The 24764-nt window shown below is 43.6% G+C and overlaps 1 long non-coding RNA gene across 1 annotated transcript; it reads left to right on the top strand.

The window, feature by feature from the left end:
* The first annotated feature begins 311 nt into the window (after positions 1–311).
* LOC118964588 lies at positions 312–23732 on the top strand. The gene is made up of 3 exons (XR_005051735.1): positions 312–483; positions 23209–23320; positions 23585–23732. It is a non-coding gene; the product is annotated as an uncharacterized LOC118964588 (long non-coding RNA).
* Positions 23733–24764: the final 1032 nt, after the last annotated feature.

Raw genomic sequence — 24764 nt, 5'->3', positions numbered from 1 at the left:
TTGTTTTATTTGAAGCTGCAGACCTTCACACATTCTGAGCCAAGTAATGTCAGTGCATGGAGGGAAAGAGGACAATGAAGTTGTCCAAACAAAAATGAATCAAAGTCTCCAGCATTTGACACAATAATGTGTCTCACAGGGGGAAAGTTGTGGTCTCCTAGTGTCTCCTTATTGGAACCACATGGGGACGGTCTAGTCAACCTTTTCTCTCATTCGAGAGAAACTGGCGTTAAAAGCGGGTTTCCCATCTACCGCCCAGCTGTAGAAGTGAAATGAAATTTAGTTCATTTGCAAACTGTGATCCACATCTGTTCTCCTGCACATCGGCTCGCGCACCATGGCATGTAACTTTCCCGCTCCTATGGCACTCAGTGGTCATTGCCTGGTGTGTTTAATTATTCCGTGACACCTATGGAATATGAGAGTCCATAGCAACCCAGGGAGCTGTTCAAACCCGAAAACCGAGCTGCCGACCCCTAAAAGGTGAGGAAAACTTTGACATCAAATTTGGAAAACCTCAGTAGCATTGGGGGTTTATGTAGCTATTCAGACACTGAAAATGAATTGGTTACATCGAAAATAATATGACCTAATTGAAGAGTTTGTAGTAGTACAGCCTGGGGATATTCTGCTTGGGCAATGTCGTTGTGCATAACACAATTACGCACGAGACTTTCAGCAAATGTACTCTTATACCCGACTATGATTGAAGTAGGCATTATTATGGTTGTTAGCGTACACAAACCCCATACGAACCCTGAATTGTATAGGCTGTTTATTATATTTATTCACTAATTAATGCATGTTATAATCGAGATAATTATCTAGCCATTATTATTATGTGTCCGTGATTAGGCATAGGCTACCTTTAGTTTGTTATTTGTGACCTGGGTAGCTAATTTGACAGTGAACAGAGCTGTAACATATTTCACTTGCTCTTTTTGTGCATAGCATTGTCAATTAAAGTGCACTGTTTTTCTTAACCCAGTTTTCATACAAACTGGCATAGAACAGTTTAGCCTATTGTCCATAACTTAACATTGCATTTCATTGCTTGATGGCAATTAAAGGGCAAATCCAAGTGTTTTATTGTTTAGGGGGTAGATCAGCTTTAAAATTGAATATAGATTGTGGCTTTTATCAATGTAATTGTCTGCATCATTTCAAATCCCCCATATATTTTTATATATATATATATATATATATATAGATGTTTAAATATATTTTAATGTTTTATTTTCCCCTAACCCTACCACCCCTCCCCTAATTGGACTAAACTAATGTACATACTATATACATTTTACGGACACAGTATATTTTACAATAGTTATCTTTTGTTTGTTTTTAGTCACATTCAGCTACCCTCAACCCCTCCCATCTATCTCTAAATTACCATCCAGTTTTGATTTCTATTTGCCAAATATTTTTCAACTGTACTATTTCACAAAACTTCTGAACCTACTGTATATGCCATGATCATATGCCATTAATATGCCATGATCATCAGATATTAAAATGAGGCTCAAGGTCCCTGTTCCTGCCTCTCAGGACTGTTCATGTCTCCACTTTCTCATAGACTGCAAGCTCATTTCATCAACGCGTTAAATGTAATTTTTTCTTCGATCCTTGTTACTTTATCACCCTTTAGTAAACAGTAGCCTACCACTTACTGGGTTGGTATATATATAACACCTTGTTGGGTTTTATACTGTTACACCTTGTGGATTTCATTAGAGCAGAGATCAGGCTAGCTAGTCCGCAGCTAAACCAACACCCCGGATCTAAATGGAGGTTAAAAGAGACTAGAAAGTACTGAACCGTTAATGGCAAACATTCACATCCATTTCACAGCACAGAGTAAACACACTTTCTCTCTCTCTTCCTTTTGCTTTCTCTCTCACTCTCTCTCTCTCACACACACACACACACACACACACACACACACACACACACACACACACACACACACACACACACACACACACACACACACACACACACACACACACACACACACACACACACACACACACGTTAGTTGCTACCAGGTCTGCAGTGTTTAGGAGAGCTCCAGTGATGATGTAACGTTAACCCCAAGGAGGAATGCTTATGCTGTGACCAATCCTGTTTCATTTCATTCATATCCAAAGCATCATGTATAGCCTTGCTGAAATACTCTCAAGAGGATGTTTGCATGTATAGGTAGGTATAGTAGGATTAGAAACTTTGCACTGTCTTTTAAGGCACCAGCAGACATGATCGGGAAGATAGTATCTAGGCTTTGTCTCTACTAGTCTTTGACTCTACTAGTGCTTCAGTGTAGCATGCCCATAAGATTCTGCTACTACTTTCCCTTAGTTTCTTTCTGTTTCAGGTTGTTTCCACTTCCAAGCTCCACTTCGGTTCCATTTTAAAAGTATCCACATCCTGATAAGTAGGATGTCGTGTCTATTAGAGGCTATTAGCAGAAGTGTGATCCAACAACGTATCATACTCTCAATAGCTTCAGTTACAGTGCCTAGCCCAAGCATCTAGTTATCATTGATCTTGACAGTGCTGCCATGTGGTGCCATGAGAGAATGGAGATTTAGTCCGTTTCCACCGAATAGAGGGAAAACCACATCCACAGCTGCCTGATGGTAGCGAATAGCTGTTTTATTCCATGGTGCCTGGTGTGTCTGTATTCATTCTCCGTTAACCCCCCATCACACGCGTCACAACGACTCCTGAGTGGCCCTGCATAGTCACTTACTCCTTCACAAATCATTACAGTCATCTAAGCTCAATTCATAAAACATGTTTCTTTGCACGGAATGAGAGTTTGGGTTTGCATCCTGTCCCTGTCGTTGGTTTGAATAGCGTGTGAAATTGTCTCCCTAAGCACATGGAAAAGTCTTCTTTATGGTGTTATTTCTGGAGAAAATGAGAGGCTTTGAAATGCTTGTCATGTGAATTAGAATAGATGATACGATTGGATTACGGTGGAGAAGCCCAATTTGTCAGCCATTAGAGTAAATGTCAGAGAACACACATAGAACATACGGTACATGGAACACACTGTCCAAACTACTGGTACAGATGTAAGATCTTCATTTGATCACCCTGTTGCAGGATAACTTTCCTGCAATACAGGAAATGTTTTAGTTGTAGTGTATTAGAGATTTTTAAAAAGTTTATGAAGTTTGTAATTTCAACTTAAAAATGTCAGACTTGATTTTCCCTTATGAAAAATGTGTCAACACCTACAAAAAGGTCCATAAATTATAGTCAAGTTTGTGGTCATACGCACAACCTTAAAAACATAGGTGCTGGGATAAATTAGAGTACTAGCATAGACAAAGAAGGCCCGCACACTGTTAAAGCTTTCAATTCACCGCTTTATTGACAACGTTTCAATTGAAACGTTGTCAATAAAGTGGTGAATTGGGAGCTTTAACATGAATTATAATCCACATAATAATTTACATATCCTGTTGCTGCACGATTATTTTCCTGCTGTACCAAACTGGCTCAAATGAAGATCCTACATATGCACAGTTACTGTCAACCTACTGTTACAGTTACTTACTCTTACTGTATTAAACTACTGTGGTGGAGATTATAGCATGGTTAGATTATATATTCCGTACTCTAAAATTCACTAAACTAAACAAATTGTGGCAAGTGGTCAGTGGAGGTGTATAGAATATGAACATGTTTGCCTGTTCAACAGCCACACAGTAAAGACAGCCAGTGTGGGAAGGTGTCAGATCATTGTTGTAACTTTTTTCTTATTCCTCCACTAATGTTATGTAATGTAATGTATTGTAATTCAATGAATCTGTTTTGGTCTTTCTCAATAACTCCGGATTGTGATGGTGGCAGGGGTTTAAACATATCAGGATCTCTGATTTACTTATTTTTATTCTCTCACTTTGTAACAAATGAATGTGGGACAGAAGTTTGACAAGGAGCCCATGTATATTGGTTCTTAAACAAACTTTACAAGTATGCTATTTCTCAAAATCCCTTCAATTTCCCTTCCCGCAAGTCTGTTTGGGTTAAACTCGGCTCCTTGCCTGAATGTGTTGGGACAGAAGTATGCCTGAACACACTGGAAAGTGAAATGCCCAGATTTTACATCATGGGACTATGGATGAAAATGAATGAAGGCGACAAGTGTTATTTTCCTAGATTTTAGTAGTAAAAAATAGGATTTTATTTATCCAGTTCTAGTTTAACTATATTACTATTTTAGGATGCAAAGACATGCAGTTCTAAGATTTTCAATAAAATGTCTATCAGTGTATTCTGAAATCCATAGGTTGTAGATATGATAGCAGGACCATCACTCATTGAGCAATGAGAGCACCACAGGGGAATCATATTTTAACATGGAGACGTCCAAGCGGCCAGTGGCCAGATTTGACACTCCTCCTCCTCACATGTAAATCCACAGCATGCCAGACCTCTTAAAGCATGATGTGTGAAGTTGTTTTGGAATATTTACTTGTAAATTATTTATATGGAGGCGCTGGTAAATGGTTTGGGATTCATTCAAGGCTTTTACAGTAAGTTAAATTTGCGTTCATGGCATGATCATCTGTAACGCTTGTCGTCTGGGGAAGGAGAGGAGGACCAAGGTGCAGCGTGGTATGTGTTCATATTTTAAATATTTTAATGAACACTGAAAACGAAACAATAAACAACCAACGAACAGTCCTGTAAGGTGCAACACAACACTAAACAGAAAATAACCACCCACAAAACACAATGGAAAACATGCTACCTAAATATGGTTCTCAATCAGGGACAACGATTGACAGCTGCCTCTGATTGAGAACCATACCAGGCAAAACACAGAAATAGAAAATCATAGACAAATTAACATAGACAACCCACCCAACTTACGCCCTGACCATACTAAAACAAAGACAAAACAAAGGAACTAAGGTCCGAAGGTGGGGATTCCGGCCGCAAAACCTGAACCTATTGGGGAGGGTTTGGGTGGGTGTCTGTCCGTGGTGGCGGCTCTGGCGCGGGACGTGGACGCCACTCCACCATAGTCTTTCTCCGCCTCCTTAACCGCCTCCGTGGCCTCTTAAGAGCGGCGACCCTTGCCGCCGACCTCGGACTGGGGACCTTAGCCACGGGTCCCGAATGGACGGAAGATTCCGGCAGCGCCGGAGTGACAGGTGGCTCTGGCAGCTCCTGGCTGACTGATTGCTCTGGCAGTTCCTGGCTGACTGACGGCTCTGGCAGCTCCTGGCTGATGGACGGCTCAGGACAGACTGGCGGCTCTGGTAGCTCAGGACAGACTGGCGGCTCTGGCAGCTCAGGACAGGCGGGAGACTCTGGCAGCTCAGGACAGGCGGGAGACTCTGGCAGCTCAGGACAGGCGGGAGACTCTGGCAGCTCAGGACAGACGGCAGACTCTGGCAGCTCAGGACAGACGGGAGACTCTGGCAGTGCTGGGCAGGAGGAAGGCTCTGGCAGCGCTGGACAGGCGGGAGCACCTGTAGGGAGGAGACGGAGAGACAGCCTGGTGCGGGGTCTGCCACCGGAGGGCTGGAGCATGGAGGTGGCACCGGATAGACCGGACCGTGAAGGCTCACTGGAGCTCTTGAGCACCGAGCCTGCCCAACCTTACCTGGTTGAATGCTCCCCATAGCCAGGTCAGTGCGGCGAGGTGGAATAGCCCACACTAGGCTATGCTGGCGAACCAGGGACACCATGCGTAAGGCTGGTGCCATGTACACCGGCCCGAGGAGACGCACTGGAGACTAGATTCGCTGAGCCGGCTTCATGGCACCTGGCTCGATGCCCACTCTAGCCCGGCCGATACGAGGCGCTGCAATGTACCGCACCGGGCTATGCACACTCACCGGGGACACCGTGCACTTCACGGCATAACACGGTGCCTGCCCGGTCCCTCTCGCTCTCCGGTAAGCACGGGGAGTTGGCTCAGGTCTCCTACCTGACTTAGCCACACTCCCCGTGTGCCCCCGCCCCCCAATACATTTTTGTGGCTGCCTCGGGATTCCAACAGTGCCGACGTGCTGCCTCCTCATTCCACCGCCTCTCAGCTTTCACTGCCTCCAGCTCAGCCTTGGGGCAACGATATTCTTCAGCCTGTGCCCATGGTCCCTTGCCGTCGAGAATCTCCGGCCACTGCTGCTGCTGCCCGTTACCACGCTGCTTGGTCCTTTCTTGGTGGGTGGTTCTATAACGCTTGTCGTCTGGGGAAGGAGAGGAGAACCAAGGTGCAGCGTGGTAAGTGTTCATATTTTAAATATTTTAATGAACACTGAAAACGAAACAATAAACAACCAACGAACAGTCCTGTAAGGTGCAACACAACACTAAACAGAAAATAACCACCCACAAAACACAATGGAAAACAGGCTACCTAAATATGGTTCTCAATCAGGGACAACGATTGACAGCTGCCTCTGATTGAGAACCATACCAGGCCAAACACAGAAATAGAAAATCATAGACAAATTAACATAGACAACCCACCCAACTCACGCCCTGACCATACTAAAACAAAGACAAAACAAAGGAACTAAGGTCCAAAGGTGGGGACTCCGGCCGCAAAACCTGAACCTATTGGGGAGGGTTTGGGTGGGTGGGTGTCTGTCCGTGATGGCGGCTCTGGCGCGGGACGTGGACCCCACTCCACCATAGTCTTTCTCCGCCTCCTTAACCGCCTCCGTGGCCTCTTAAGAGCGGCGACCCTTGCCGCCGACCTCGGACTGGGGACCTTAGCCACGGGTCCCAAATGGACGGAAGATTCCGGCAGCGCCGGAGTGACAGGTGGCTCTGGCAGCTCCTGGCTGACTCACGGCTCTGGCAGCTCCTGGCTGACTCACGGCTCTGGCAGCTCCTGGGTGACTGACGGCTCTGGCAGCTCCTGGCTGACTGACGGCTCTGGCAGCGCATGGCTGACTGACGGCTCTGGCAGCTCCTGGCTGATGGACGGCTCAGGACAGACTGGCGGCTTTGGTAGCTCAGGACAGACTGGCGGCTCTGGCAGCTCAGGACAGACGGTAGACTCTGGCAGCTCAGGACAGACGGCAGACTCTGGCAGCTCAGGACAGACGGGAGACTCTGGCAGTGCTGGGCAGGAGGAAGGCTCTGGCAGCGCTGGACAGGCGGGAGCACCTGTAGGGAGGAGACGGAGAGACAGCCTGGTGCGGGGGGCTGCCACCGGAGGGCTGGTGCATGGAGGTGGCACCGGATAGACCGGACCGTGAAGGCGCACTGGAGCTCTTGAGCACTGAGCCTGCCCAACCTTACCTGGTTGAATGCTCCCCGTAGCCAGGTCAGTGCGGCGAGGTGGAATAGCCCGCACTGGTCTATGCTGGCGAACCAGGGACACCATGCGTAAGGCTGGTGCCATGTACACCGGCCCGAGGAGACGCCCTGGAGACCAGATGCGCTGAGCCGGCTTCATGGCACCTGGCTCGATGCCCACTCTAGCCCGGCCGATACGAGGCGCTGCAATGTACCGCACCGGGCTATGCACACTCACCGGGGACACCGTGCACTTCACGGCATAACACGGTGCCTGCCCGGTCCCTCTCGCTCTCCGGTAAGCACGGGGAGTTGGCTCAGGTCTCCTACCTGACTTAGCCACACTCCCCGTGTGCCCCCGCCCCCCAATACATTTTTGTGGCTGCCTCGGGATTCCAACAGTGCCGACGTGCTGCCTCCTCATTCCACCGCCTCTCAGCTTTCACTGCCTCCAGCTCAGCCTTGGGGCAACGATATTCTTCAGCCTGTGCCCATGGTCCCTTTCCGTCGAGAATCTCCTCCCATGTCCAGGAGTCCTGCAATTCCGGCCACTGCTGCTGCTGCCCGTTACCACGCTGCTTGGTCCTTTCTTGGTGGGTGGTTCTATAACGCTTGTCGTCTGGGGAAGGAGAGGAGGACCAAGGTGCAGCGTGGTAAGTGTTCATATTTTAAATATTTTAATGAACACTGAAAACAAAACAATAAACAACCAACGAACAGTCCTGTAAGGTGCAACACAACACTAAACAGAAAATAACCAGCCACAAAACACAATGGAAAACAGGCTACGTAAATATGGTTCTCAATCAGGGACAACGATTGACAGCTGCCTCTGATTGAGAACCATACCAGGCCAAACACAGAAATAGAAAATCATAGACAAATTAACATAGACAACCCACCCAACTCACGCCCTGACCATACTAAAACAAAGACAAAACAAAGGAACTAAGGTCAGAACGTGACATCATCTGCAAGGTCAATTCAATTCAGACTTTTTAGGAAATATTAAAGCAATCTTGAGTCTTGTAATTGATAATGACAATGCTCATCTTCCTTTGTCTTGGGAATTTGAAACACATGGTAGAAATTTGTATGCTTTTTCTTTTCAATTGGATTAGTAATTTCTATTAGAATGTCCAGGGGACAGTTGTACAGATTCAGGGGAGAAAAAATGAGCACCACTTATTCTGTCCCCAGATTCTTGTCACTTTGGCTCCTTCTATGGAGTCTAGAGGTCGACCGATTATGATTTTTCAACGCCGATACTGATACCGAATATTGGAGAGCCAAAAAAAAGCAGATACCGATTAATCGGCCGATATTTATATATACACTGCTCAAAAAAATAAAGGGAACACTAAAATAACACATCCTAGATCTGAATGAATTAAATATTTTTATTAAATACTTTTTTCTTTACATAGTTGAATGTGCTGACAAAATCACACAAAAAATGATCAATGGAAATCAAATTTATCAACCCATGGAGGTCTGGATTTGGAGTCACACTCAAAATTAAAGTGGAAAACCACACTACAGGCTGATCCAACTTTAATGTAATGTCCTTAAAACAAGTCAAAATGAGGCTCAGTAGTATGTGTGGACTCCTCGTGCCTGTATGACCTCCCTACAATGCCTGGGCATGCTCCTGATGAGGTGGCGGATGGTCTCCTGAGAGATCTCCTCCCAGACCTGGACTAAAGCATCCGCCAACTCCTGGACAGTCTGTGGTGCAATGTGGCGTTGGTGGATGGAGCGAGACATGATGTCCCAGATGTGCTCCATTGGATTCAGGTCTGGGGAACGGGCGGGCCAGTCCATAGCATCAATGCCTTCCTCTTGCAGGAACTGCTGACACACTCCAGCCACATGAGGTCTAGCATTGTCTTGGGAGGAACCCAGGGCCAACCGCACCAGCATATGGTCTCACAAGGGGTCTGAGGATCTCATCTCGGTACCTAATGGCAGTCAGGCTACCTCTGGCGAGCACATGGAGGGCTGTGCGGCCCCCCAAAGAAATGCCACCTCACACCATGACGGACCCACCTCCAAACCGGTCATGCTGGAGGATGTTGCCGGCAGCAGAACGTTCTCCACGGCGTCTCCAGACTGTCACATGTGCTCAGTGTGAACCTGCTTTCATCTGTGAAGAGCACAGGGCGCCAGTGGCGAATTTGCCAATCTTGGTGTTCTCTGGCAAATGCCAAACGTCCTGCACGGTATTGGGCTGTAAGCACAACCCCAACCTGTGGACATCGGGCCCTCATACCACCCTCATGGAGTCTGTTTCTGACCGTTTGAGCAGACACATGCACATTTGTGGCCTGCTGGAGGTCATTTTGCAGGGCTCTGGCAGTGTTCCTCCTGCTCCTCCTTGCACAAAGGCGGCGGTAGCGGTCCTGCTGCTGGGTTGTTGCCATCCTACGGCCTCCTCCACGTCTCCTGATGTACTGGCCTGTCTCCTGGTAGCGCCTCCATGCTCTGGACACTACACTGACAGACACAGCAAACATTCTTGCCACAGCTCGCATTGATGTACCATCCTGGATGAGCTGCACTACCTGAGCCACTTGTGTGTTGTAGACTCCGTCTCATGCTACCACTAGAGTGAAAGCACCGCCAGCATTCAAAAGTGACCAAAACATCAGCCAGGAAGCATAGGAACTGAGATGTGGTCTGTAGTCACCACCTGCAGAACCACTCCTTTATTGGGGGTGTCTTGCTAATTGCCTATAATTTCCACCTGTTGTCTATTCCATTTGCACAGCATGTGAAATGTATTGTCAATCAGTGTTGCTTCCTAAGTGGACAGTTTGATTTCACAGAAGTGTGATTGACTTGGAGTTACATCGTGTTGTTTCAGTGTTTCCTTTATTTTTTTGAGCAGTGTATATATTTGTAATAATGACAATTACAACAATACTGAATGAACAATGAACACTTATTTTAACTTAAAATAATACATAAATACAATTTATTTAGTCTCAAATAAATAATGAAACATGCTCAATTTGGTTTAAATAATTCAAAAACACAGTGTTGGAGAAGAAAGTAAAAGTGCAATATGTGCCATTTAAAAAAAAAAAATTAAGTTCCTTGCTCAGAACATACGAAAGCTGGTTGTTCAATATTCCCAGTTAAGAAATTTTAGGTTGTAGTTATTATAGGAATTGTGAAGTGTCGACTATTTCTCTCTATACCATTTGTATTTCATTTACCTTTGACTATTGGATGTTCTAATAGGCACTTTAGCATTGCCAGCCTAATCTCAGGAGTTGATAGGCTTGAAGAAGTCATAAACAGCGCTGTGAATCAAGCATTGCTAAGAGCTGCTGGCAAATGCAATAAAGTTTGAATGAATGCTTACGAGCCTGCTGCTGCCTACCACCGCTCAGTCAGACTGCTCTATCAAATATCAAATCATAGACTTAATTATAATTTTATAAACACAGAAATATGAGCCTTTGGTCATTAATATGGTCAAACCTGGAAACTATAATTTCGAAAACAAAACATTTATTCTTTCAGTGAAATACGGAACCGTTCCAGATTTTATCGAACGGGTGGCAACCCTAAGCCTAAATATAGCTGTTACATTGCACAACCTTCAATGTTATGTCATAATTATGTAAAAATCTGGCAAATTAGTTCGCAACAAGCCAGGCGGCCCAAACTGTTGCATATACCCTGACTCTGCCTGCAATAAACGCACGAGAAGTGACAAAATTTCCCTAGTTAATATTGCCTGTTAACATGAATTTCTTTGAACTATGCAGGTTTCAATTTTTTTAAAGAAAGGCATTGATGTTTATGGTTAGGTACATTCGTGCAACTATTGTGCTTTTTTTGCCCAATGCGCTTTTGTTAAAACATCACCTGTTTGGCGAAGTAGGCTGTGATTCGATGATAAATTAACAGGCACCGCATTGATTATATGCAACGCAGGACAAGCTAGTTAACCTAGTAATATCATCAACCATGTGTAGTTAACTAGTGATTATGTGAATATTGATTTTGTTTTATAAGGTAAGTTTAATGCTAGCTAGCAACTTACCTTGGCTCCTTGCTGCACTCGCGTCAGCCTGTCACGCAGTTTCCCCGAAGGAATGCAACGTAAATCGGCCATATTCGGCGTCCAAAAACGGCAATTACCGATTGTTATGAAAACTTGAAATCGGCCCTAAGTAATCAGCCATGCCGATTAATCTGTCGACCTCTAATGAAGTCGGTCACACAAACTTTCCAGGGAACTGTAATCACATGGTCGTTATCAATTTACTAGTAATCCTTTTGGTTTGTGGTCATGAAAAGATACCTGCAAACCCTGTGCACTATTTCACAGGATTGCAGTGCATTCTGCTTGACATTCCTATGTCTAAACTATTGCAAATCAAAAATCATCAAATAAAATTTGATTTGTCACATACACATGGTTAGCAGATGTTAATGCGAGTGTAGCGAAATGCTTGTGCTTCTAGTTCCGACAATGCAGTAATAACCAACGAGACATCTAACCTAACAATTCCACAACTACTACCATATACACACAAGTGTAAAGGGATAAAGAATATGTACATAAAGATATATGAATGAGTGATGGTACAGAACGGCATAGGCAAGATGCAGTAGATGGTATTGAGTACAGTATATACATATGAGATGAGTAATGTAGGGTATGTAAACAAAGTGGCATAGTTTAAAGTGGCTAGTGATACATGTATTACATAAAGATGCAGTAGATGATATATAGTACAGTATATACATATACATATGAGATGAGTAATGTAGGGTATGTAAACATTATATTAAGTGGCATTGTTTAAAGTGACTAGTGATACATCATTTTTTACATCAATTTCCATTATTAAAGTGGCTGGAGTTGAGTCGGTATGTTGGCAGCAGCCACTCAATGTTAGTGGTGGCTGTTTAACAGTCTGATGGCCTTGAGATAGAAGCTGTTTTTCAGTCTCTCGTTCCCTGCTTTGGTGCACCTGTACTGACCTCGCCTTCTGGATGATAGCGGGGTGAACAGGCAGTGGCTCGGGTGGTGTAGGTGTCCTGGAGGGCAGGTAGTTTGCCCCCGGTGATGCGTTGTGCAGACCTCACTACCCTCTGGAGAGCCTTACGGTTGTGGGCGGAGCAGTTGCCGTACCAGGCGGTGATACAGCCCGACGGGATGCTCTCGATTGTGCATCTGTAGAAGTTTGTGAGTGCTTTTGATGACAAGCCGGATTTCTTCAGCCTCCTGGGGTTGAAGAGGTGCTGCTGAGCCTTCTTCACAACGCTGTCTGTGTGGGTGGACCAATTCAGTTTGTCCGTGATGTGTATGCCGAGGAACTTAAAACGTACTACCCTCTCCACTACTGTCCCGTCGATGTGGATAGGGGGGGTGCTCCCTCTGCTGTTTCCGGAAGTCCACAATCATCTCCTTTGTTTTGTTGACGTTGAGTATGAGGTTATTTTCCTGAAACCACACTCCGAGGGCCCTCACCTCCTCCCTGTAAGCCGTCTAGTTGTTGTTGTTAATCAAGCCTACCACTGTGGTGTCGTCCGCAAACTTGCTGATTGAGTTAGAGGCGTGCATGGCCACGCAGTCGTGGGTGAACACAGAGTACAGTAGAGGGCTCAGAACGCACCCTTGTGGGGCCCCAGTGTTGAGGATCAGCGAAGTGGAGATGTTGTTTCCTATTCTCACCACCTGGGGGCGGCCCGTCAGGAAGTCCAGTACCCAGTTGCACAGGGCGGTGTTGAGACCCAGGGTCTCGAGCTTGATGACGATTTTGGAGGGTACTATGGTGTTAAATGCTGAGCTGTAGTCGATGAACAGCATTCTCACATAGGTATTCCTCTTGTCCAGATGGGTTAGGGCAGTGTGCAGTGTGGTTGCGATTGCGTCGTCTGTGGACCTATTGGGGCGGTAAGTAAATTGGAGTGGGTCTAGGGTGTCAGGTAGGGTGGAGGTGATCTGGTCCTAGTCTCTCAAAGCTCTTCATGATGGCGGAAGTGAGTGCTACGGTAGTCGTTTAGCTCAGTTACCTTAGCTTTCTTGGGAACAGGAATAATGGTGGCCCTCTTGAAGCATGTGGAACAGCAGACTGGGATAAGGATTGATTGAATATGTCCATAAACACACCAGCCAGCTGGTCTGCGCATGCTTTGAGGACGCGGCTGGGGATGCCGTCTGGGCCTGCAGCCTTGCGAGGGTTAACACGTTTAAATGTTTTACTTACTTCGGCTGCAGTGAAGGAGAGTCCGCAGGTTTTGGTAGCGGGCCGTGTCAGTGGCACTGTATTGTCCTCAAAGCGAGCAAAAAAGTTATTTAGTCTGTCTGGGAGCAAGACATCCTGGTCCGCGACGGGGCTGGTTTTCTTTTTGTAATCCGTGATTGATCGTAGACCCTGCCACATACCTCTTGTGTCTGAGCCGTTGAATTGCGACTCTACTTTGTCTCTATACTGACGCTTAGCTTGTTTGATTGCCTTGCGGAGGGAATAGCTACATTGTTTGTATTCGATCATGTTTCCGGTCACCTTGCACTGGTTAAAAGCAGTGGTTCGTGCTTTCAGTTTCGCGCGAATGCTGCCATCAATCCACGGTTTCTGGTTTGGGAATGTTTTAATCGTTGCTGTGGGTCTAACATCGTCAATGCGCTTTCTAATGAACTCGCTCACCGAATAAGGGTATTCGTCAATGTTGTTGTTGGACGCAATGCGGAACATATCCCAATCCACATGATCGAAGCAGTCTTGAAGCGTGGAATCAGATTGGTCGGACCAGCGTTGAACAGACCTGAGCGCGGGAGCTTCTTGTTTTAGTCTCTGTCTGTAGGCTGGAAGCAACAAAATGGAGTCATGGTCAGCTTTTCCGAAAGGAGGGCGGGGGAGGGCCTTATATGCGTCGCGGAAGTTAGAATAACAATGATCCAGGGTTTTACCAGCCCTGGTTGGGCAATCGATATGCTGATAGAATTTAAGGAGTCTTGTTTTCAGATTAGCCTTGTTAAAATCCCCAGCTACAATGAATGCAGCCTCAGGATATGTGGTTTCCAGTTTACATAGAGTCAAATAAAGTTAGTTCAGGGCCATCGATGTGTCTGCTTGGGGGGGAATATATGCGGCTGTGATTATAATCGAAGAGAATTACCTTGGTAGATAATGTGGTCGACATTTGATTGTGAGGAATTCTAAGTCAGGTGAACAGAAGGACTTGAGTTCCTGTATGTTGTTATGATCACACCACATCTCGTTAATCATAAGGCATAACCCTCTGCCCTCTTCTTACCAGAAAGATGCTTGTTTCTGTCAGCGTGATGCAGCTGGCTGCACCGACTCCGATAAAGTCTCTCGAGTGAGCCATGTTTCCGTGAAGCAAAGAACGTTACAGTCTCTGATGTCTCTCTGGAATGCTACCCTTGCTCGGATTTCATCAACCTTGTTGTCAAGAGACTGGACATTGGCAAGTAGTATGCTAGGGAGTGGTGCGCGATGTGCCCGTCTCCGGAGCCTGACCAGAAGACCGCTTCGTTTGCCCCTTTTACGACGTCGTTGTTACGACGTCGTTGTTTTGGGTCGCCGGCTGGGATCCGATCCATTGTCCTGGGTGGAAGGCAGAACACAGGATCCGCTTCGGGAAAGTCATATTCCTGGTCGTAATGATGGTGAGTTGATGTTGCTCTTATATTCAGTAGTTCCTCCCGACTGTATGTAATGAAACCTAAGATTGCCTGGGGTACCAATGTAAGAAATAACACGTAAAAAAAACTAAGTACTGCATAGTTTCCTAGGAATGCGAAGCGAGGCGGCCATCTCTGTTGGCGACGGAAGACACTTGCAGTGCATTGCTGAGGACTTTTGACAATATGGGAGGCATGCTTTTCTTTTGAAGAGCAGTGCTTAGGGTGTGATCTATATTAGAATGAGGAGTCTTCTAGAATGGTGAACACCGTAGTCTTCTCATGTATTTACCCACTTGGATCTCGGCATACTCCCACATCACTCTCACTGTCCCCATGTATTTACCCAGCAGGGGCTCCAGGCAAAGAAGTCATGTGTGAGTTGGACCCACTGCCCCCCCCCCCCCCCCCCCCCCCCCCCCTCCTAGGAGGCTGAGATGTAATTTGGCCACAGAGGACTCCCTGTTAATAACAATGTGCCAAAACTCGCCTCCCTTCCTCGTGTTGTGTAGGGGAACCTTCCTGTTTAACTAAACTCCCAGTCTGAAAGATGACACATTTATGTTCGGAAATGTAGACACCTCTAGAGTAATAGTTTGTCAAAGAAAATGGTGGCGTTGTCTAAAAGCTTTCTCTGCTCCCTTTTATGTGATTAAATACAGATAGAGCAGATATTTTGTTATTCCATTGGCTGGTGGGTTGTGTTTGTTCTGTAAGGTGTGTGTGGGTGCACAGTATGCACGTGTGCTTATGTGTCTCTGTTTGTTGTCGAGCCACTGAGCTTTGTGCGGCAGGGGAGATTTGTGTGCAGACACTGCCCTCTGTTTGCTTTTTCACAATTGCTTCGTCAATGTCTGAGGGATTCAGACCATACTTGTTGATCTCCATCCGGAAATCCCTTCTCAGCCTGTAGTTGTAATCTACTGTAGCTGTCTTATATCAAGGCCAAATGTGGACCATAGAGGGATATTCTCAAATATGTTGACACAGAATCATCATACTGTAACATGAGGGTAACCTCACACACACTAGATATAGCGGGTTATGACATGAACTTTATAACTGTTGCCAATATGACAACACCATTTTCCTAGACTTTGATGGACTTTCCTGGACTTCTGAGTTAAAAATATTCACGACTGATATAGAATTCCTCTATAAAGTCATTGTTCAATCATGAGTACCAGACAGTGGGTAAATAGTGGCTTTGTAACATCGTACAGTATTACAGCTGTAACATCGTACAGTATTACAGCTGTAACATCGTACTCTATTACATCTGTAACATCGTACTGTATTACATCTGTAACATCATACAGTATTACAGCTGTAACATTGTAACATCGTACAGCTGTAACATCATACAGTATTACAGCTGTAACATCGTACAGTATTACAGCTGTAACATCATACAGTATTACAGCTGTAACATCGTAACATCGTACAGCTGTAACATCATACAGTATTACAGCTGTAACATCGTACAGTATTACATCTGTAACATCGTACTGTATTACAGCTGTAACATCGTACTGTATTACAGCTGTAACATTGTACTGTATTACAGCTGTAACATCATACAGTATTACAGCTGTAACATCGTAACATCGTACAGCTGTAACATCGTACAGTATTACAGCTGTAACATTGTACAGTATTACATCTGTAACATCATACAGTATTACAGCTGTAACATCATACAGTATTACAGCTGTAACATCATACAGTATTACAGCTGTAACATCGTACAGTATTACATCTGTAACATCGTACTGTATTACAGCTGTAACATCATACAGTATTACAGCTGTAACATTGTACTGTATTACAGCTGTAACATCATACAGTATTACAGCTGTAACATCGTAACATCGTACAGTATTACAGCTGTAACATCATACAGTATTACAGCTGTAACAACGTACAGTATTATAGCTGTAACATCATACAGTATTACAGCTGTAACATCGTAACATCGTACAGCTGTAACATCGTACAGTATTACATCTGTAACATCGTACTGTATTACAGCTGTAACATCATACAGTATTACAGCTGTAACATCATACAGTATTACAGCTGTAACATCGTACAGTATTACAGCTGTAACATCATACTGTATTACAGCTGTAACATCGTACAGTATTACAGCTGTAGCATCATACAGTATTACAGCTGTAACATCGTACAGTATTACAGCTGTAACATCGTACAGTATTACAGCTGTAACATCGTACTGTATTACAGCTGTAACATCATACAGTATTACAGCTGTAACATCGTACAGTATTACATCTGTAACATCGTACTGTATTACAGCTGTAACATCGTACTGTATTACAGCTGTAACATTGTACTGTATTACAGCTGTAACATCATACAGTATTACAGCTGTAACATCGTAACATCGTACAGCTGTAACATCGTACAGTATTACAGCTGTAACATTGTACAGTATTACATCTGTAACATCATACAGTATTACAGCTGTAACATCATACAGTATTACAGCTGTAACATCATACAGTATTACAGCTGTAACATCGTACAGTATTACATCTGTAACATCGTACTGTATTACAGCTGTAACATCATACAGTATTACAGCTGTAACATTGTACTGTATTACAGCTGTAACATCATACAGTATTACAGCTGTAACATCGTAACATCGTACAGTATTACAGCTGTAACATCATACAGTATTACAGCTGTAACAACGTACAGTATTATAGCTGTAACATCATACAGTATTACAGCTGTAACATCGTAACATCGTACAGCTGTAACATCGTACAGTATTACATCTGTAACATCGTACTGTATTACAGCTGTAACATCATACAGTATTACAGCTGTAACATCATACAGTATTACAGCTGTAACATCGTACAGTATTACAGCTGTAACATCATACTGTATTACAGCTGTAACATCGTACAGTATTACAGCTGTAGCATCATACAGTATTACAGCTGTAACATCGTACAGTATTACAGCTGTAACATCGTACAGTATTACAGCTGTAACATCGTACTGTATTACAGCTGTAACATCGTACTGTATTACATCTGTAACATCGTACAGTATTACAGCTGTAACATCGTACAGTATTACAGCCGTAACATCGTACTGTATTGCATCTGTAACATCGTACAGTATTACAGCTGTAACATCGTACAGTATTACAGCTGTAACATCATACAGTATTACGGCTGTAACATCATACAGTATTACGGCTGTGACATCATACTGTATTACAGCTGTAACATCGTACAGTATTACAGCCATAACATCGTACTGTAGTACATCTGTAACATCATACAGTATTACAGCTGTAACATCATACAGTATTACAGCTGTAACATCATACAGTATTACATTTGTAACATCGTACAGTATTACAGCTGTAACATCATACAGTATTACAGCTGTAACATCATACAGTATTACAGCTGTAACATTGTACAGTATTACAGCTGTAACATCATACAGTATTACAGCTGTAACATCATACAGTATTACAGCTGTAACATCGTACAGTATTACATCTGTAATGTCGTACTGTATTACAGCTGTAACATCATACAGTATTACAGCTGTAACCAGGGACGGACTGGGAATGAAAAATGGCCCTGGACTTTTTGACTTGACCGGCCCACCAAAACCCCCCCAGCGATACACCACCACCCACACAACCGACGCCACACTTTATGTAAACAAGATTCATGAACAATATTTAAAACAATAAGTTTAGTAAAATAGATGTAAAAAAAGAACAAGGCAGCAATCTGACCAGTGAAATAAATATTACAAGAATACATTTGTTGGTGAAAAGACTGGTGTCGTAGAATAAAATTTAAATAAACATATTTCCTACCTCCTTAAATTAAACAATTTCTGCAGCAGCTCACTTCTCTCAGCAATGTCATCTATAACCAGGTCACTGTCCAGGGCCATTAAAATATCTCGCTCAGTAACCATGAGCATAAAAGCCTCCAGGTGCTGTTGAGCTAGAGTGCTGAGCCTACTGTTGATGAATTTCAGAGTAGAGAAGCTCCGCTCGCAAGCTACCTGGGTTACTGACAGTGTAAGTCGGAACTTGTAAACAAGGCCCATTATGTGGTATACGTCAGTCAATAGGTTGTACTGACTAAGAATACGGTAGCAACACGCTGGACAGTCCTTGCAAGATGAACAGCTCTTGTTAACCATCTCCACCTCGTTTTCATTTCCTTCAGGTCCATGACCCTCCATTGTCCTGGTTGTGTATTCTTCAAATCCCGATTGTTTTAACCTAGTCCACTGTTCTGCCAGACTCATGAGCTCACTCTTTAAATTGGCCACCGTTGCTCTGCTGTCAGATTTGATCAAACATTTGCTTAGTTCTTGAAGGGCTGTCTGTGGAAGGCCACTGGCACTGGATGTTAGCTGACTAAAGTGTTTAGGGTCCAGAAGAGCCATGTCGGCATACAAAGTGTCATCAGAAATCGCCGATGGATGCTATCTATGACTATCCAGAATTTGATTATGGACACCAATCCTGTATGCACTCTCTGCCCCAGTAAAAGTCTCATCTTGTGCAATCTCTCCAGGCATGGTTTTCTTCTTTCAAGCCCTTTTCGTTGGCAGAGTGGTCTCTAACTCCAGCTCTGTTTCCTCATCCCGTTCCTGCAACTTCCTGTTGGCCCACTGAACAAATGTGTCTGCGGCTGCTTTGACTTTTTCAACATCTCTTGCCATTCCTTTCAGCTGCTCCTCTGTAGACACAAACATATGATGCGCAGACAGAATGTCCATTCCACTTGTTTGAAGATATTTTGAGACTGGTGAGGTGGCCTGAAATATTCTGAGGAATATCTGAGCTTTAGGTATTGTTTCATACTTCAGCAACCCCTCAATGTATCCTTGTGCCTTGACCTGTGCAGTAGTGTTGATGTTTTTCTGATCTTGTATGGTTGAAAGAGTGAGAAGGACATCAACATACAGACTCTCATCTGGATTTCCAAAAGCTCCAAAGGCCTTCTTTAAGGCACTGTCTTTATCTCACCAGCGTGTCTCTCCAATTGGAGCAAGATGTCTGTGTCTTGTGTCCTTGTTCTCCTTCTCCCAAATGTTCACCCTCTGGTAGGATTCACGGAAGAACACAGCTGTGCTGTTAACGAGAGAAAAAAGTGACCCACTTGCCAAGACACTCTCTGTTGTGTCTGCCAAAACAAGGTTCAAAATGTATGCATAGCACCACACATGCACTTGATTGGTTGACTTTGCAGAGAGCAGGGCAGGGAAGCCTGTATACTGGCCTTGCGTACTGGAGGCTCCATCAGTGGAATTGCCAAGGCACTTGTTGATGTCAAGCTTCATGTTTTCCAGTACTTCACTCAGTGCCTGGACAAAGTATTGTCCAGTGGATGCCTCACATTTCATAACAGTCACAAACCTCTCATGGATGACGTTCGTCACATATCTGACTATGACAGAGCATTGATTTTGCATTGTAATGTCCTGCATAGTGTCAATCCTGGATTTCACTTGCTATGGTGGCCTGCATTGTGGGTTGGATGGTGGTAATGACGTTATCGATGGTAGTCTTTGATAATAGAGTGATTGGAGAGCCTCTGCCCCCTCTTGACCCAGACTCAAGCAGTTTTTTGCTTTTCTCTATGCAGGCAGTGAGATGCTCTTTCACACACAGGTCGTACTTTCCCAGCAGAATGATAATCTCTAAAAAGTTGCCATAGTCAATGCTGTTGTCATCTAGCGTATAAGCTGCTTCAGACTGCGTTCCACTGTAGCACAGACCCCTCTTGCCTATGACTATAATTACATCTATAATGCTCTCTAGCACTTGCCTACTTCTGTTCACTTGCTCTCTATGAGCAGTCTGACTGCTGATGAACATGCTCTCAATGTTACCTTTGGAGGACCTTAGAAAGTAGGCCTCAGCATGACCTCTATGCATAACGCTCTTCTCATGCTCTCCCACTCCCTGATGGATATGCTTCCAGTCTGCCATTCCATTTGTGAAAGGGCTGTTCTCGGTGGGCTTTGCAAATGCCATACAAATGAAGCAGAATAAAGCATGGTTTTCTTCACTGTATGACAGCCACTTCCTGTTGGTCTCATCTTTATAAAAGAAAAACCTTCTGCACCACAGACTTTTCACACTTTTGTTGGAGGTGGAAGCTAAAAAACATATCTAGGTCCCCTGACTTCGGCCTCTTAAAATAATCACAAATTTGGGTGGCAGTGGAATCCTGGCTTTGGCTCAATCTACATCTGTCCACCGCAGATGCATTATCCTCGACCTGGATGAGTAATTAGTATAAATTAGTATATTAGTATAATATTATAACATAATAGTATAATGTTAGTATAATATTAATATATGAATTATATAATGTTCATATATATTCATATAATTTCATATAATAGTATACTGTATACTACTAGTATAATATTAATATATGAATTATATAATGTTCATATATATTCATATAATTTCATATAATAGTATACTGTATACCACTAGTATAATATTAATTCCAATTGGACAATACAGCAGTTTATGAACTACACATCCAACATTTATAATTTTGTAGGTTTTGTTCCGTCATTAAATCCTTGTGCAAGAAAAATGGTCTACATTGGTGGTTAGTCTCTAATTTGATAATGCCAAGTACTAACTTGTCAATAATCATAACCATTCATGCATAATAATGAGTTCAACATTTCAAAAGTTTCCTGTAGCACGTCAACCTTTTTTTAATGTCCCGCCCCATCCAGGCTGTGATTGGTCGGTTCACGAAAAGTGACATTGACGAGTGCTTGTTTCAACAAAAGGCAACTGATATAGCTAAATAGCCAGCTAGCTAAACCCAAACATTGCTTATCTTATCCCTATTGTCTTACCAGTTCACCTGCAAAACATTGACGAACAGTTGAACTGGTATCGCTGGGCTCAATGGGCTGCTCTCTCTGCTCTCTCTCCCCTCTGCTGCCAGTGTCTTCAGGCCCACGAGGCTGAGATGATTGACTGGTAACGGCGCCAAATGAATAATTTGTTATTTTAAAACATTTGGCTGCATCAGTCTCAAGGGACTTCAACCTCTTCTCTCTCTGCTTTTAAGCAACAGCTTTACGTTTTTCTCTTTTTGGTTGTCCATTGTCTCCGCTTCACTATTTATCCAAATGTCACCACTTAACAGAGATAGGAAATGGGGTAGGGCTCAGGTAAAGTTAGAATGGACTGGACCAAAAGTAATTGGCTGGGAGAGATGTAATACCCAACAGCAGTGGCAGTGGGCCGGCAGCCCGCTCGCCTAGGCCAGTCAGACACACAGCACTTGGTTATTTTTATTTAAGCGGACTGGGGTTATTTATATTTTGCGTTGCAACGACCCCAATTGTCAAGCGGCCCACCGGGAAAATTCCCGGTGCTCCAGACGGGCAGTCTGTCATTGGCTGTAACATCGTACTGTATTACAGCTGTAACATCGTACTGTATTACAGCTGTAACATCGTACTGTATTACAGCTGTAACATCCTACTGTATTACAGCTGTAACATCGTACTGTATTACAGCTGTAACATCGTACTGTATTACAGCTGTAACATCATACAGCATTACAGCTGTAACATCATACAGTATTACAGCTGTAACATCGTACATTATTACAGCTGTAACATCGTACTGTATTACATCTGTAACATCATACTGTATTACATCTGTAACATCGTACTGTATTACATCTGTAACATCGTACTGTATTACATCTGTAACATCATACTGTATTACAGCTGTTACATCGTACAGTATTACATCTGTAACATCGTACTGTATTACAGCTGTAACATCGTACTGTATTACATCTGTAACATCGTACTGTATTATATCTGTAACATCGTACTGTATTACATCTGTAACATCATACTGTATTACAGCTGTTACATCGTACAGTATTACATCTGTAACATCGTACTGTATTACAGCTGTAACATTGTACTGTATTACATCTGTAACATCGTACAGTATTACAGCTGTAACATCGTACAGTAATACAGCTGTAGCATCGTACAGTATTACAGCTGTAACATCGTACAGTAATACAGCTGTAGCATCGTACAGTAATACAGCTGTAGCATCGTACAGTATTACAGCTGTAACATCGTACAGCCTTGAAGCTGTAGATGTGAACAATTCACAGTGTTAGTATTAGAGCTGTGATGAACTGCCTAGTTGTGTTTGTCCTCAGGGCCACAGCGACTGGTGTGGAGGACTCTCCTTTAGCACCCTCTATGCAGATGAACAGCGATGGCCACAGAATCCCACCCACCTGAACAGTACGAACACACAGTGGAACACGAGTAATTCATTTAAATTCAAATCACTTTTATTTCCTGAGAGGGAACATAATTCATTGTTGCGATATGATGGTCTGTATGAAAGATCTAAACTAAATACCATTTAGAGGCGACACAGCCCACACATCAAATGCTCTCTGTTATTGAAAATATATATATTTTTAATGTTATGAAAGGTCTTCATTCATACATGTCTTATGATTATCAGTCATATTCCAATGATGTTATGATGATGACCTTAATAACAGTAATTGTTTGATTGTGTAGTTCAGTCGATGACGTGGTAAACATGGAGCATGTACTGAACTCACTGGAGAGGGTCATTCTCACCATCTTCCTCTCCATCATCATCATCATGACTGTTCTGGGAAACCTGCTGGTGATGGTGGCGCTCTGCAAGGACAGACATCTTCGGTAAGCCCACTTCCTGTTACATGTAGGTCACGTCCTGTCAAATCGAAGGCTTTTTCTAATTTGGGCAAATGTCCATGATCCACCCTCTTTCCTCTCTCCTCCGTGACCCAGAATCCGATAAGTGGTCGAGTTGCGAACGAAAAAGTGTCCTCCCTTCCTTGATAGCCACCTTTCATTGAGGAAAGTCATGTGTCCTTCACGGAAGAGTTTTGAAATCTGCCACACCACCTTTGAATCAGCTTTTGTTTTGTCGAAGGAGAAAACCATGCACACGTTCTAAAACAATGTTCTACTTATTGTTTTATTTATAAAATGTCTTGCACAACTAACTGAATTTGTTTTCATCACTTCACACATTTATTTCGGGATCCATCCCTGTAAACGTAGTTTTCCTGATGATGTGCGAGCGGAGAAGGAGAGTCTCATTTCATACAAGCACTCCTCGCCGCCTCTCCTCAATTCCCTTTGACCCTTTTCAAAAGGAGGTGAGAGTACTGAGGAGAGAGGACTCAGGAGCAAATCCAATTGAGAAATTGCCTAAGTGCTCAAAGGAGGAAATGTGACCCCTTTAAAGCACAACAAAAAATGTGTGCTGTTGGAAGTACTCAAGGGCTGGAGTTGAGAACCACTGCTTTAGAGTGTGCTTTTTTAGCACAGAGATGGATAGTATAATTGTGTTTACATCCTGTGTCCCAACATCTCTAGAGAACATTATCTTGTTGCTGTGTGTCAACAAGTCTGTATATTTGCTTCTAGGGGATTCTCATATGGGCCTTCTGTTAAGCGCACTGTTTTCTATAAAATTACATATGATGTCATGTACAAAAAAAATATTGGACAGAATTTAATTGAAGTAGGAGATGTGTGATTGACAGACTGATGAATATGCCACGTTCTGGCTATTGGGTGACAACAAAGCAGCTGTTCTCACATTAGACACGGGCATTGTTTCTGTCATGTTCTACGTTTATGCGGTATGGTTTTAAAGAGTTATGAGAAAAAAAAAAGGTTGTTCTGTCTAGTGCAGATCAGT

This window comes from Oncorhynchus mykiss, chromosome 5, assembly GCF_013265735.2.
Source record: "Oncorhynchus mykiss isolate Arlee chromosome 5, USDA_OmykA_1.1, whole genome shotgun sequence".
Lineage (NCBI taxonomy): Eukaryota > Metazoa > Chordata > Actinopteri > Salmoniformes > Salmonidae > Oncorhynchus > Oncorhynchus mykiss.
Note: the sequence above shows the minus strand (reverse complement) of the source record. Positions and strands in the feature narration are given on the sequence as shown.